We start from the raw sequence: 13516 nt of genomic DNA on the forward strand, positions 1-13516 counted from the left end.
GATGTTTGTTTAGACGGTGTCAGAAACTTGATGAAAGTTTGAAACTTTGCACCGACGGGGATGTTGTTTGTCCAACGGTTGTGTCATCGGTCCATTAATATGCATTGACAACCGTCTGACAAGGAAGTGTCATCGGACATACAACATCCTCATTGGATGTTTGTGTAGTTTGAGTCATAATTTTGACAACTCCGAAAACTTTGCACCGATGAGAACACTGTTGTTCCGATGATTCCATCATCGGTGGAAATCTTAGTCTCCATTGTAATTCCAATGAACATTTATTTCTTTTAAAAAAAAAAATTATTATCTAGACGTAAAGAAAACCTCATTGAAATGTACAGCGAATGATATTTTATCCCCATCAGCTACCAATAGGGGGCATAGGTTTGAAGCTAATATGAGGCGCACTGGTTTCAAGCTAATATGATCAGGCGCACCATGGTTGAGATGGTCCAACTCCTAAGAGGACTATATGAACCACTGAGTACTGGTAAACCTATTAAAAATGGTGTTGATAGGTAATTAGCTAACCCAAATATAAGAGCCTTTAAAGCCAATCAGGGAGATGAAATGACTTTATCTACCTTATCTAAGTTAGTTGTAGATGAGAAGCAAGTTCACACAAGAGAGAGATAGAGAGAGATCACCAATATTGGAGAGTAGATTGCATGTGATAATGAAGATTACTTCATTTGTTGTTGGTTTTATATCTAACCTTTGGTGCCAATACCCTAAGTTGGCTTGCTTATTAATTTAATAATAATATTATGTATATCGTCCAAATAGGTCTTGACCTATTAACACGTTATTGCTTGTTTTCCTTTTACCACATGCTACATGAGTTTGGGCCTAGCCCAATTACATAATCGCTCAAAATACATATTTGATTTTACTGCCCAAATTGGGCCTACCCTATCTACAAGTTACATTATACATAGGTCTAGTCCTATCCATAGCAAGATATAATTACAAGCTACATGTATTTGATCTCAGCCCTAAGTTACATCATTTGCCTTCACGTTACATGTGTTTGGGTCCAGCCCAAAATAGTTCGAATTGTATGAGAGATAATACATGTGTATTTTAATTGTCATTGGCAACATTAAAATACAATAGATAGGTATCCGAGCTAGCTACTATTTAAACACTTCCTATATGCATGACTTTTCACTGTAGCCATAAGTTGAGAATTGTCTAGCATTTCCTTGCTCTCTACTTGATGCAAGTTGTCTGGAACTCAATTATATGAAACTTAAATTTGATTACCTTATATTTGTATGATTTTCTTATAGCTGTAAATTCAACATGCGCAATAGGATCCATATACTTCAAACAATGTTGATAGCTTGCAACAACTTTAATATTACAACAACAGCAACAAAGGCCCACCATGGACACAATGAAGGCAATTATTTTAGATTTCTACCTTGAAGAGCTTCTTGATACACTAAAAACAAAAATGCAACAACAATTTTTCATACTTTGACTCCACAACACTTTCTTCCATACATTATATGGCCCTACTTTTCATGATTTTGGACATAATTATTGTCTTCATACTCATATAGGTTGTTATCTTTCCTTGTCTTCGCTGTTGTACACAATGATGAACTTGACCTTAAAAATGAGTAGGGAAAGGACCTCTATCCAACTATTCTCTTGTTCACTTAAACTCTATTCATTGTACACTTCACTTTGCAATGTTTTTCTATACCTATCACTGTCTTTTGTCTTCATGACACTTATATAAACCTTTCTCCATATGCTCTCCAAAGTCTTTGCAAGTTCCTGATTTGTTTCACTCATCCATTATTAACTTAGGTTTGTAGGGCAATTGAAACACTCTCATGATTATTTAGTACATCCTTATGAATGTCCTTTAAAACTTATTATGTGTGTAACAACGTTTGTAGTAATAAGATTAATGAGAGATTTTCTTGCTGGGAAGAAGAGGTCCAGATTGCATTAGGAACCTCATGCTACAATAGTTAGTAATGCCCAACATATTCCCTATAATAGATGCTTGTATTTAATGCATGATGCAGATCAATACATAATGAAAGAAGGATCTCTAAAGGGTAAACATGAAGTGTTGTGTTTAGGTGGCAAATAATAGGCTCTTATATAGGACAATCATGTACATGTGATGGGATATGTAGTGTGTAACAAGTCCCATAACAAAATTGTGGGTTTCATCTATTGTCCACAAAGTGAAGGGATAATGCCTTAGAGAATGACACAAAAATATTTTAAAGGGAATAATATGGGTGAACTACTTAAAATATGGATACACACCTTGGCCTAAAGAGTTGTGTGCACTAATGTACATTTCATGGCTTAGGATGGTCATATGGAGGACAACATTATAACCAAGGTAGTAAATTATTGTAGTATAACAAAAAAGGCAACTGAATGCAAGCATCAAGAAGACAATAAAGTAGAAAAATAATGCTCTTCCTTTCATCGTGGATAAAGATAATGCATACAGTTATAAAGTTTAAAAAGTTTTAAGAATGAGATTCTTATGATCTAAGGCTAGGGAAAAGTATAAAAGTTAGATTGTTCTAGTTGGCCAAAAACTATTCTTCTTCTTTTGTACTTAATGTAGGAGTTAATGGTGACTCAACACCTTTAGGATCAATTGCTAGACTAGAATATCTTCTACAAGAGAGAAAATGACAAAAATGGTTTGCTTCAACAATGCAAGATTGATTGAATTAATTTGAAATATACAATGGGATGACCTTGCTTATAAAGACAAGGTTGGGGGATATGATTAAGAAAAATTATAATGTGTCTTAATCCTATGTTATGAGACAACTAAAGTGTCAAATATTAAATGACTTAGGTAACTAGAATTAAGTAAAAGTCATAAAGAGAAGATATAAGATCTTATTTAGGCAAGACAAAGTTTTAAAGATAACACCTTAAACCTAAGTAAAATTAAGAAGTGAATAAGTTCTCTACTAGGAACTAGCTAGGTGCAAGACCTTACTAGGTACGTATGAGACGTCAAATTCTCTATAGCATAAGCTTGCAAAGATATGTATTTGAACTTTGGGCAGGAAGAATTCAATAAGGAGGATTTTTGTGTATTAGCACTGCAATTTATATGTATGTAAGGTAATGCATGTTTAGGATCAAGCAGAATTAGGTGAATTTCTTGTGAGGTGTTTTTGTGACAATTTACAAGTTGTGCCTCATCTATTTATTGCAAATGAGACAAATAGCTTTGTTGTATCATCTAGAGATTGGCACACAAGGAACAAATTGTGGTTAATTCATTCATATTGTCATTATTAAGATATGGAAGTGAATGTTTGTTAACGAGATCTGACTTTCAGAGGTGTTTGAGACATTTATTTTCCTCCCCAATCAACCCATTAAGAAATACCAGGGGACTTTGAAGTGCCTGAGCATGAGACTCATGTTTGCAGATTGAAGAAGGGCCTTCATGGTCTAAAACATGTACCTTATTTTAATTTGAATGCAAGATTATGGCTTCTTGAAGAAGTAGGAAAAACTACCAAGAAGTGGCATTTTCATAACTGTTAAGCATAAAGTAATCATGAAACACACATGGAGTAAACACACTGAAAACACATCAAACATGAAGAAAATATACATAAGATATGAAGCATACACAGGATAAAAGCATACATGAGAGAGGCATACATTTAAAACACACATTGAATAAACACGCTGAAAACACATCAGACATGAAGTAAATACACATAGGGTGAACTCACAAAGTTGGTTCCCACTTTTTGGTACGTCCTAATTTTTGCTAAAATCATACATTTTTCAAAAAATATAATGATTTAAGATTTAAGAGGTCCCATTTGAAGTAATTGATTGAAGAGAGTTAAATCAAAGGCTCTTAGATCAAAATTTCTTTGATAGAACCTCTCTACTTCTAAATCATACTTGCAATGGAGTCTCCTTTGCATCTATCAAATGCTGATAAAAAACCAATTTTACATTAGCTTTTGGGGGGTCAAATTAATTCATTTAAAAGTTATTTTTTAAGTATTTAGTCTTTATTATAAGCTTTCCAAGTAGTATAATTTTTAATATATTTAATTTCACTAATATATTTTTATTTTATTTCTTATGAATGTAGATTTTTTGCTGAACATGAACTTCTTTGTTCAATGCATTGGGAAAAATAGTAAAATAATTCAAAAAATTTCTGAAAAATATCTATGCACTAGGTATTGATGTTTTCTTTCTAACAAAAAAAATAAAATTGAATTTTGATATATATAGAACAAGTTATGTGTTCAAACATACACCTATATCTAAATTATAATTAGTTGAACTTCAAAACTTAATAAAATAAAAAATATTCAACATATCACTATAAAACCAACTACATGCCCTGGGCATTGATGTTACAAACCAAAATTCAAAAGAATTAATTTTTTATCATTTATAGAAAAAAACTTATACGTTTCGGGATACACATCACTCTTAAAAAATGTTGACTGCTGTAAAAAACTACTTTTTGAGGGAGATAGAAAAATCAATAAAATTTTATTCAAATAAATTTAAAAAATATATATTTATAATCTACAAACAAGATGTTAAAAATCACTAGTTTATATCATCTCTAAATTCTTAATGGTTTAAAAGTTATAGGTGTCAGAAAGTGAAGTTTTTTTTCAAAATATTCATCTAAGTGTCAGAGTTGGTCAAAAAGTGAGAACCAGTATTGTGAGTTCACCCCATAAGATTTGAAGCATACTGCGATATCCCTTCTCGCCTAGCTTAAATAATGAATATTTTGCCAACCTATTTTGTTCCCATAGGCTAAGGAAAGAAATAATTAAGGGAATAAGATGATAAAATTAATATGAGGAGCAAAAAGCTAAAGTGGAATTCAATTTCATTTAATTATGTAAGAAACCTTATTAAACTGTATAGCTTTATCCTTCTTATCACTTAAGCCCATGGAGGAGGATAAGGCTATACAATCTGCTACTATACATTTGGCGGGAGTAACATATAACTGGTGGCACCATGGATTAGTGTCACAAGTTCATGCCATTATACACTCTTATGAAAAATTTGTTAATAATCTAATTGCTCGCTTTGACCAGAAAGATGTAGAAGTCTATTATAGGGATTTGGCTCATCCTAAACAAGTTGGACATGTGGAATCATATATTAATGAGTTCCAAAATATTTTTTGTCATGGTTCTAGATATATCAGAAAAGAGAGTCACTATGCTATTTGTGGAAGGTTTGAGTGACAAATTAAGGGGATTGGTCAAGGTACATAATCCTAACACCTTGCATGATGCCATTGAGTTAGCAGTTGACCTTGAGAACACACCTTCTTTTCAGCCACAGAAGAAAGGTTTCAACCCTTGGAAATCGAATAAAAAGGGCTTTAATCAGTAGAAGAGCACACCACAAAAAATTGATCAAGAGTCCAAGAATGAACTAAGAAGGAAGAAGTTATGCTTCAATTGTAAGGAACCTTGGAAGCTTAGACACCATTCCCTTGGGAATGGAAAAGTTCATTTGATTGAGGTTATGTCTAATAATGGAGAACAAGAAGAACAAGAGGCTTGTGTTGGAGGTGATAGAGATCATGAGGATCAACAACCGCAAGTAGAATTGAAGGATACTACAACCAAAGAATTTCCACTTAGAACCATAGCCACATTATCTAGAGTTCCTAGAAGTTGCCCATTTTGATTGAGAGGTGTTCTTAAGGGGCAACGGATGGTTTGTCTAGTGGATAGTGGAGCCACGCATAATTTTATTAATGAAGGATTAGTGGTGAAGTGTGGGCTATAGGTTGAAGACTGTCCTAAGGGTACCAATTGTGACAATCACAAGTTTACCAATGATACTGCCTACTCAAATAAGTTGTCTTTGGAAACTCCACTAGGTGTGTATATGTAATGTTAATGAAATGTCCTAAGAGTAGCCCTTACACCAATATGCACAAACTTTGGTGTCACAATGGTGTTGGTGTGGCCTTGGGCCAATGGTGGTTGACTGTTACAATTAGGACAATGGTCTCAAACACAATTTATGGTGTTTATAACTCTAATGTCCCAATCTACTTGTATATATTTTCACAAAACAATTGACAACCCAACCATAGCTATTAACAAGATTTCCCCATAAAATGCATGCAAAACGTATCATCATTGATAGGATAACTGACTTGCATTTAGTAAGTGACCTCAATGAGTGGAGTTTCATGCTAAAAAGAGTACTTTTAATAAAGATATTGAAATCAACGAGACATTATGCATTCAAAAATCCACAAGGAAGATCTAATATTTATGAATGAAATTGCAAATCAATCTAAGTTACATGTTTGATATCTTACTTATATCATGGCAACATAAAATGTATATATGCACTCAACATACCTCTTTGCTTGTTTATTTGAGAATGTTGCTAGGAATTAATAAGTGAATGATACATTGATCTACACATGAATCACTTGTACTTTCCCGATACTTTCATCCCTTGGTCAAGGCCGCATACCCCCTTACACTTGAATATTGTTTCCACCCTCATGATTACTTGAATTCCATGCTCAAATCACACTAAATGACAATAGTTAGTACAAAATAGTGACCATAGCCAAGGAAACCCAAATTTACTCATACTCAACATAATAAGAAATAACTAAATCATCTGGACCATTATTCATAACATAACCTCTTTTTCAAATCATGGAAGGCCAAAATTACAAGGATCACATTTCTTCGAAGGAGCCATTGTTCAGAGCCACCAAACTATCAACAAGAGTAGAAGCTATTAGGCTCATACAATTTTAGGACATATAAAGAGTTGAATCAGAAACAAGATCTTGAAGCATACAATAAAGAGGTATTCATGGAATAGACATCTGAAAACATCTCATTCATGAAGTAACAAAATGCTAAAGAAAATGACAAGTAATTAAAAAACTTACAAGGATGAGGCATATTCATAACTTTTGCAGTCCCGCCTTGGATATCAACACTAGAAGCAACTCATATTTTTCATGTACATACAAGACAATATGGGAGTTCATTATACCCAACAACTTGTGGTGTTGTTGTTCATGTTGGCTCTGTTGGACCCTGCAATTAAGATTCAATATACATTATTCAATAAGATTAACTGTGCAACATAATGAAATATTGAAAAGTGTGTTATCTTGTTGAGCTTCACTTGGTTTCGAGAATAGTTTAATATTCTCTACTTAATAGGGCCAACCACGTGAAGGTGGAAGCTCATTTGGCCCCTCCCCCCCCTAACATCACTCTAAATTCCCCATTAACATCTTATAACATTCATTCATTCTTTCTTTCTTTCTACCATTAATAAAATATAACATTCATTCATTAATATCACATAACGTTCATTAACACATAACATTGATTAACATTAATTAACATGCAACATTCATCAATAATAATTAACACATATCATCCATAACCATTAACTAGCACATAATTACATTGACTAACACATAAATATCAGTCATTATCAAATAAGGTAGATTACAATCATTTATTTTTTTGTTTTTTCTTTGAAGCTATGAAAAGACTAAGTGGAACATCAGTTTCTTCATCATTTCCCCCCTTTGCAGTTGTTCTGCCCTCTGCTCATGATCTTGATGTATGCCAAGTCATATACTGAGGATGAGGATACTGAAGCGAAGGGGGGTCCTCTGCAATAACAAAGAAATGGGTTAAATTCATTATTATTGTTACAAGTATTTCATTAATTTAGTGAACATAATTATTGTGCTCTTTACCTGATGGGGCCACATCATTTTGTCTAGCCTCAACCTCAACATGCTGAACACCCTCTAGATCATCTAGAGTTGAAATACTAAAGGTTACATTAATGTTGAACACAAATTGCAATTATATTTGTTTAAAGGAATAACAGTGGTCCTCTTTACCCAAGTGGGGAACATCACGTTCCTGATGTTGTGTACCCAGATCATGCTCCACTTGGTCACCATTGACTACATGCTCTAAAATATTAACAAACAAGGTTACATTAATTACTACTCTAATTACAAATTAAGATGTTTAATTGTATTAATAAATACATAAATAAATTTGAATAGAAAATGAATACCTCCACTACTGGGATGCACATCCAGACCTTCATGTGCAGGTGGTGTTTCACGATTAGTAGGTTGCATTCCAATGTCATGCACATTGTTATCATTGCTTGCTTATTTAAAACAAATATAGTCACTTTATGTTGGAACTCAACATCAACTAGAATATTGGTAAAGTATTCAATTTGAAACAATTTCCATTTAGCACATTTACCTGTGTGACAGATGCACTCGAATATTGTGTATGCCCACTCAATTCTCGTAGCCAATTAGCCACGACTGAATAGCCTTGCTGGTAGGTAATTCTCTTGTCATCTTCTGTGGGTGCTCTATTAAATTCAAAGCCCTGCATTTTTACTTGGTATCATGAATTTTGCTTGCATTGTTTGATAAAAAAAATTGTTTGCAATTTATTAATATTTTAATGCAATATTTCGTTTACATGAGATACTTACAATTCGTGCAACAAGTTTCATATAACCACCAGAGTCGAGTTTGTGTTGCTCATGCTTTTCTTGTCTTTCCTTGGTTGCCTTTGACGTGTCACTTAGTCTATAAAAAGTTTGAAATATGTTAGATTACATAAATATAAAGAGTAATTAATTAGTACATAATTACATTCTTAATAGTATCCCGTACCTTCTACTGGCATCTGGTGGTGTATTTCCTTTTTTCCTTTCAATTCTCTCCTTGGCATACAAAATCAGGTCCTTCCACTCCCTCTGGAATCATGGGGGATGTTCGTACTTTAGTTTCCTCTCTAAATGGGTCCTGTATTAGTCCCTCACATACTTTAGGTATGTGCCAGCTTTTTCAAGGAGCTTGGTTTTGTCAAAGGTGTCATTTCCAAACCACTCAACCATTTGGTTTGTCAATTCATCTTTTAACCTTTTTTCTTGGTCATTCCACCTTTTAAAGCAAAAACAAACCTGTTAGATTCAGAAATGAACTGAAGCTACATTTATTACAGTTCAAGAAATGGATCAAAGGAAAATTATTCTAGCAATGATATGAAATCAAAATAGTGGATTAGGGTTAGTTCACATATGATGTACCACCTTTTACATATGGTGGGCCCAAATATATGCAATGGAATGTCACTAAGATGTTTATAGAAAATATCATTTCCTGCAAAAAATTCATGGGATCATTAGTCCAAAATGAGTGATCATAAAGTAAATTACAATTAGACTATATATAATAATAATTTTAAGTACCTAGAACCTTTTGTATCTCTAAGGGAATCATTTCTTCATCACTCACCACCAATGTGGCCTGCAACGTTCTTGTACTAGCAATACGAGAAGATCCAGGAAATGATGGTATGTTATCAATAGTAGTCGCCTCTGGTGCATCCTCACGTGCATCTCCTCCTGTAGAAAATGAATCCACTATGAAATGCCCCCAAGAAAGAATGCTTGAAGGGAAATAAACACATAACAAAAGATAGAGAAAAAGAGGGATCTACCAACAGTGGGTGGGCCAATATGACATGTAGTAGAGGATGTCTGCATGCTACGTGTTTCTAACATTGCAGTCAACAATACAGGTGGGGCTAACCTCTGATGAGGCGGCGATGACATTTACACAGGAACATTGACAACACCTGAAGAATAATACATTAAATATGTCAAACATTAAATATATGAAAAGTGCAATAATTGTAAACAAGGATGAACCTTTATTTTGAAGATTGACAGTATCAAGTATGATGTGTTTTGGGTACTCAAAGTGAGAAGCCAAGCAAGTGATAATACAAGAAAATCATCATTACCTGAACTATCTGTAACACCCTGATCATGGCAACGACTTTCATGAGGGCAGATAAATTGTTATAAAAACAACACGTACATATTTTAGTTAATGACATAAAAGAGAATAAAATATAAGCCATTATTGAACTTTTTTTATAATAAAAGCTTTCATTATTGCTTACTTGCATGTTTTCTACTGTCTGGATCAATACTTCCACCCTCTCTCGTATCTCATCATTCATAGGATGCACGGCTACCAAAGCAACAATCTCTTTAGTAATTTTTCTAAGAGGCTTTTTTATGAATTCTATAGGGTGTGTGGAATTTTCAAGGTCATCATCGCTTAATCCTATTGATTCCACATCCCTAGAGAGGTGCTCAGGTACTGTAGCTCCCTTTCCCTTTCCCCGAACATCCATCTATGTCAAGAATATCATTAACAATTACAAAATTAGTCTAAATCACTAAAAAAAAAAGCATAATAATGTAACAGTTTGCTTCTATCTAATTTGTACAATTACAATGAGGTTTACCTGCTCAGTAGAAGTGTCATTACCTACATCCCTATCTGCGATATGTGATGGATCCATGTCACCCTGTGACAAAGAAAAAATATAAAAAATGTTAGCGAAATTAAACCAATAGACAGCAAAAAAAATTCATAATAAAATGGTATATTGGATTCATTAATTAGAGGTTGGTTAATTTAAATGGTATATAGTACGTACCACCCCCATGATATTAACTTTGTTTGTATCTATATGATTCAAACTGTAATCGATTAGAAGCTCTTTGCCTACACTTGTTGATTTTATCGCACATACAAATACGTGATTTCCCTCGTGCGCCTCAAATATGCATTTGGGTTTTTTATTAGTTGACCCAGGTCACATACTATTTATAAAACCTGCAATATTCCCTGTTGCTTTTGGCTGACTAGCAATGTATACAGCCACTCATTTACTTTGATCATTATCTTTTTGTTGTATCTAATTTGCTGACAGTGCATACCTACACATACCTTTTTTATATTTAACAATCTGCATCCAATTATTGTAATTGTAACAAAGTCCAACAAACTCCATCATTTCAACAACTTTGTTGTAACAAACCTTTATGTCGTCCATGGAAAATAAGACGAAACCATGTAATGATGAAGGTGCTATGCAATATATCCTATCATTAACACAAAAAATAGTATTTATTGGAGGAAGTTCCTTGAGCACCCATTGTTTCTATATATGTTTGTACCTCGGTGGCACCTCAATGTCTCCTTTGGTCTCATCATCATAAGAACATGACCCCCCTTGAGCAAGGAAAAATTTCATGCATTTATTGAATTTTCTTCTAATCTTTTGACCTCTTGTTGATCTCCCTATTGTAGACCTACTACGTGTCTCAATTTCATTTTCTATTCCTGCATTTCCCTCACTTGACGAAGATAGATCTGACAAATACCTATTTGGGGGTACCTGCACTCCATCAAATAAGAGAGTTAATTGGTAATGAGAGAGAAATTTTGTAAATGAGGGTAATGTTGATGCAGAAGTTGGCCCTAAAGTTGATTTTGGGATTAAAATTGAAATAAGTCCAATTGGGGCCTCAAGTGTTGATAACTGTATTAGATTTGCTGCTAATGTCAAGGTTTGAAAAACTGAGGAAGTTTGTTTTCCAAGTAATTTAAAAAAAATAAACTATTTCTATAGGGTGTATTGACTATTTATACCTATCCATCCATGAGATTATGCAGGATCCTCATCAAAGGGGTTCAGGTTCCTGCACATGTAATTCAATTATCTTATGTTAGCTAAAAATTACATAGTACAAAACATGAACAACATGAAATTTGTAGACAAAAAGAGTATTAAATTAAAAAAAGATGTTGTCATCAAAATCATTGTAAATTTTGTAATTCCTTACCTTTACTTTATGTAGACTATGTAGGATCCTCAACTAAATGGTTGATGATGTCTGTAGTCAACGACCTATTCCCACCAAGGGTGACAACATCACACAAGGATATGAGATTATTTATGTTTGCAACAAATCCTGTGGGAAATCGAATTTTCGTATGACTTCTTTTATAGCATTGCTTTGCTGCTCTGTTAATAACCAAGGAAGCTCACTTATATTAATCTAGTCTCCCTGGCTATTTGATTGAATGACATTTATCATTGCATGATTGGAATCTTGAATGTCACTACATATTTTGAGATTTTTTTCTTTGTCACGTATTACATCCAATATTTTTCATAATGTCTCTATTATATTCTTTCCAATATGCATAGTATCAAACAAATGCACAATTTGTAACTACTCATAGTAGGGAGACCTACTAAATTTTCGTGGATAACTTTTTAGTCCCTTAGGAAGGTGGTCATTTATGCCTTCACGACTTTCATGATCATCAATCACATCATCAGTAAACAAAACAAAATAGAAAAGATGTTTTATGACAAACCATTAGATGGAATGGCATTACCTTGATGATTAATTCTATTATATTCCAACTTCCATAGGTGAGGTGTCATTCTTCGTGGCTTTTATGTATTCTCTTCTTTCCCATTGAAAATATGTTTCTCAGTATTTCGATACTTATGATTTTTGTGGAGAAAGTGCCTATACTCATCAAACACTTGCTTTCCTAAACTTTTTGAATGACGAGATTTCATCTTTGGACCACAAACAAGACATGTAAATTTTCCCTTTGTTTGAAGACCTACAAGATAATGTATAATTGGATTAAATATGATAATTTTTTGAATTATAATGTTCATGCACAACTTAAACACTATAACATACCACAAAAATGTGTTAGCCCTGGGGCATCATATATTGTCCATAGAAGCATCGCATGGAATTGAAATTGTCTTTGTCCTATTGGTGTAGAGATGTCATACATAGTGACACCATTCCATAACTCCAACAACTCATCGATAAGAGGCTTGATATATACATTCATATCTTTAACTTGGTACTTACCTACTCGAATGAACAAAAACATTACATAATTATTATGACCATTTTACTGCAATATTTATAATTAAATGTAGACGACTATATTTAAATGATAAAATACCTAGAACAATCATTGCCAACATTATGTGCTCCCTCTTTATTTACATCCATGGAGGAATGTTATTGTTGATAACAAAAACAGGCCACACTGAGTAAATAGATCTCATCTCTCCAAATGGATTGACATCGTCTGCTGCCAATGAAAGCCTAAGATTATGAGGTTCTTCTTTAAAGTGTGGCCACTTTTCCTCTATGTCCATAAATGTTGAACCATCTGCAAGAATTCAAATAATGTCATCTTGACTTTTATTGTGTGCATGGTAATCCATAAATTATGCCAAGCTAGTGCACTTGAATAATCATTGCATACGTGGAATAATGGGAATATAGTGAAGAACCTTGCAAGGAACCCTTTTTGTTATTTGATTTGTTCAATATCTACTGATATAACATTTAGGGCATTCAGTTCGAAATTCATGTTGTTTGTGATATATAATATGATCATTGGGACAAGCATCTATTGCTTGATACTCCATCCCAATATCTTTCATAATGGCAGATAATTCTCGATATGAGCAAGGTAGAATATTTGATGGTGGTAACAAAAACTCACCAATCAATCTACAACAAAAAAATATAATTTGTT

This window comes from Cryptomeria japonica, chromosome 8, assembly GCF_030272615.1.
Source record: "Cryptomeria japonica chromosome 8, Sugi_1.0, whole genome shotgun sequence".
In the NCBI taxonomy this organism is placed as follows: Eukaryota; Viridiplantae; Streptophyta; class Pinopsida; order Cupressales; family Cupressaceae; genus Cryptomeria; species Cryptomeria japonica.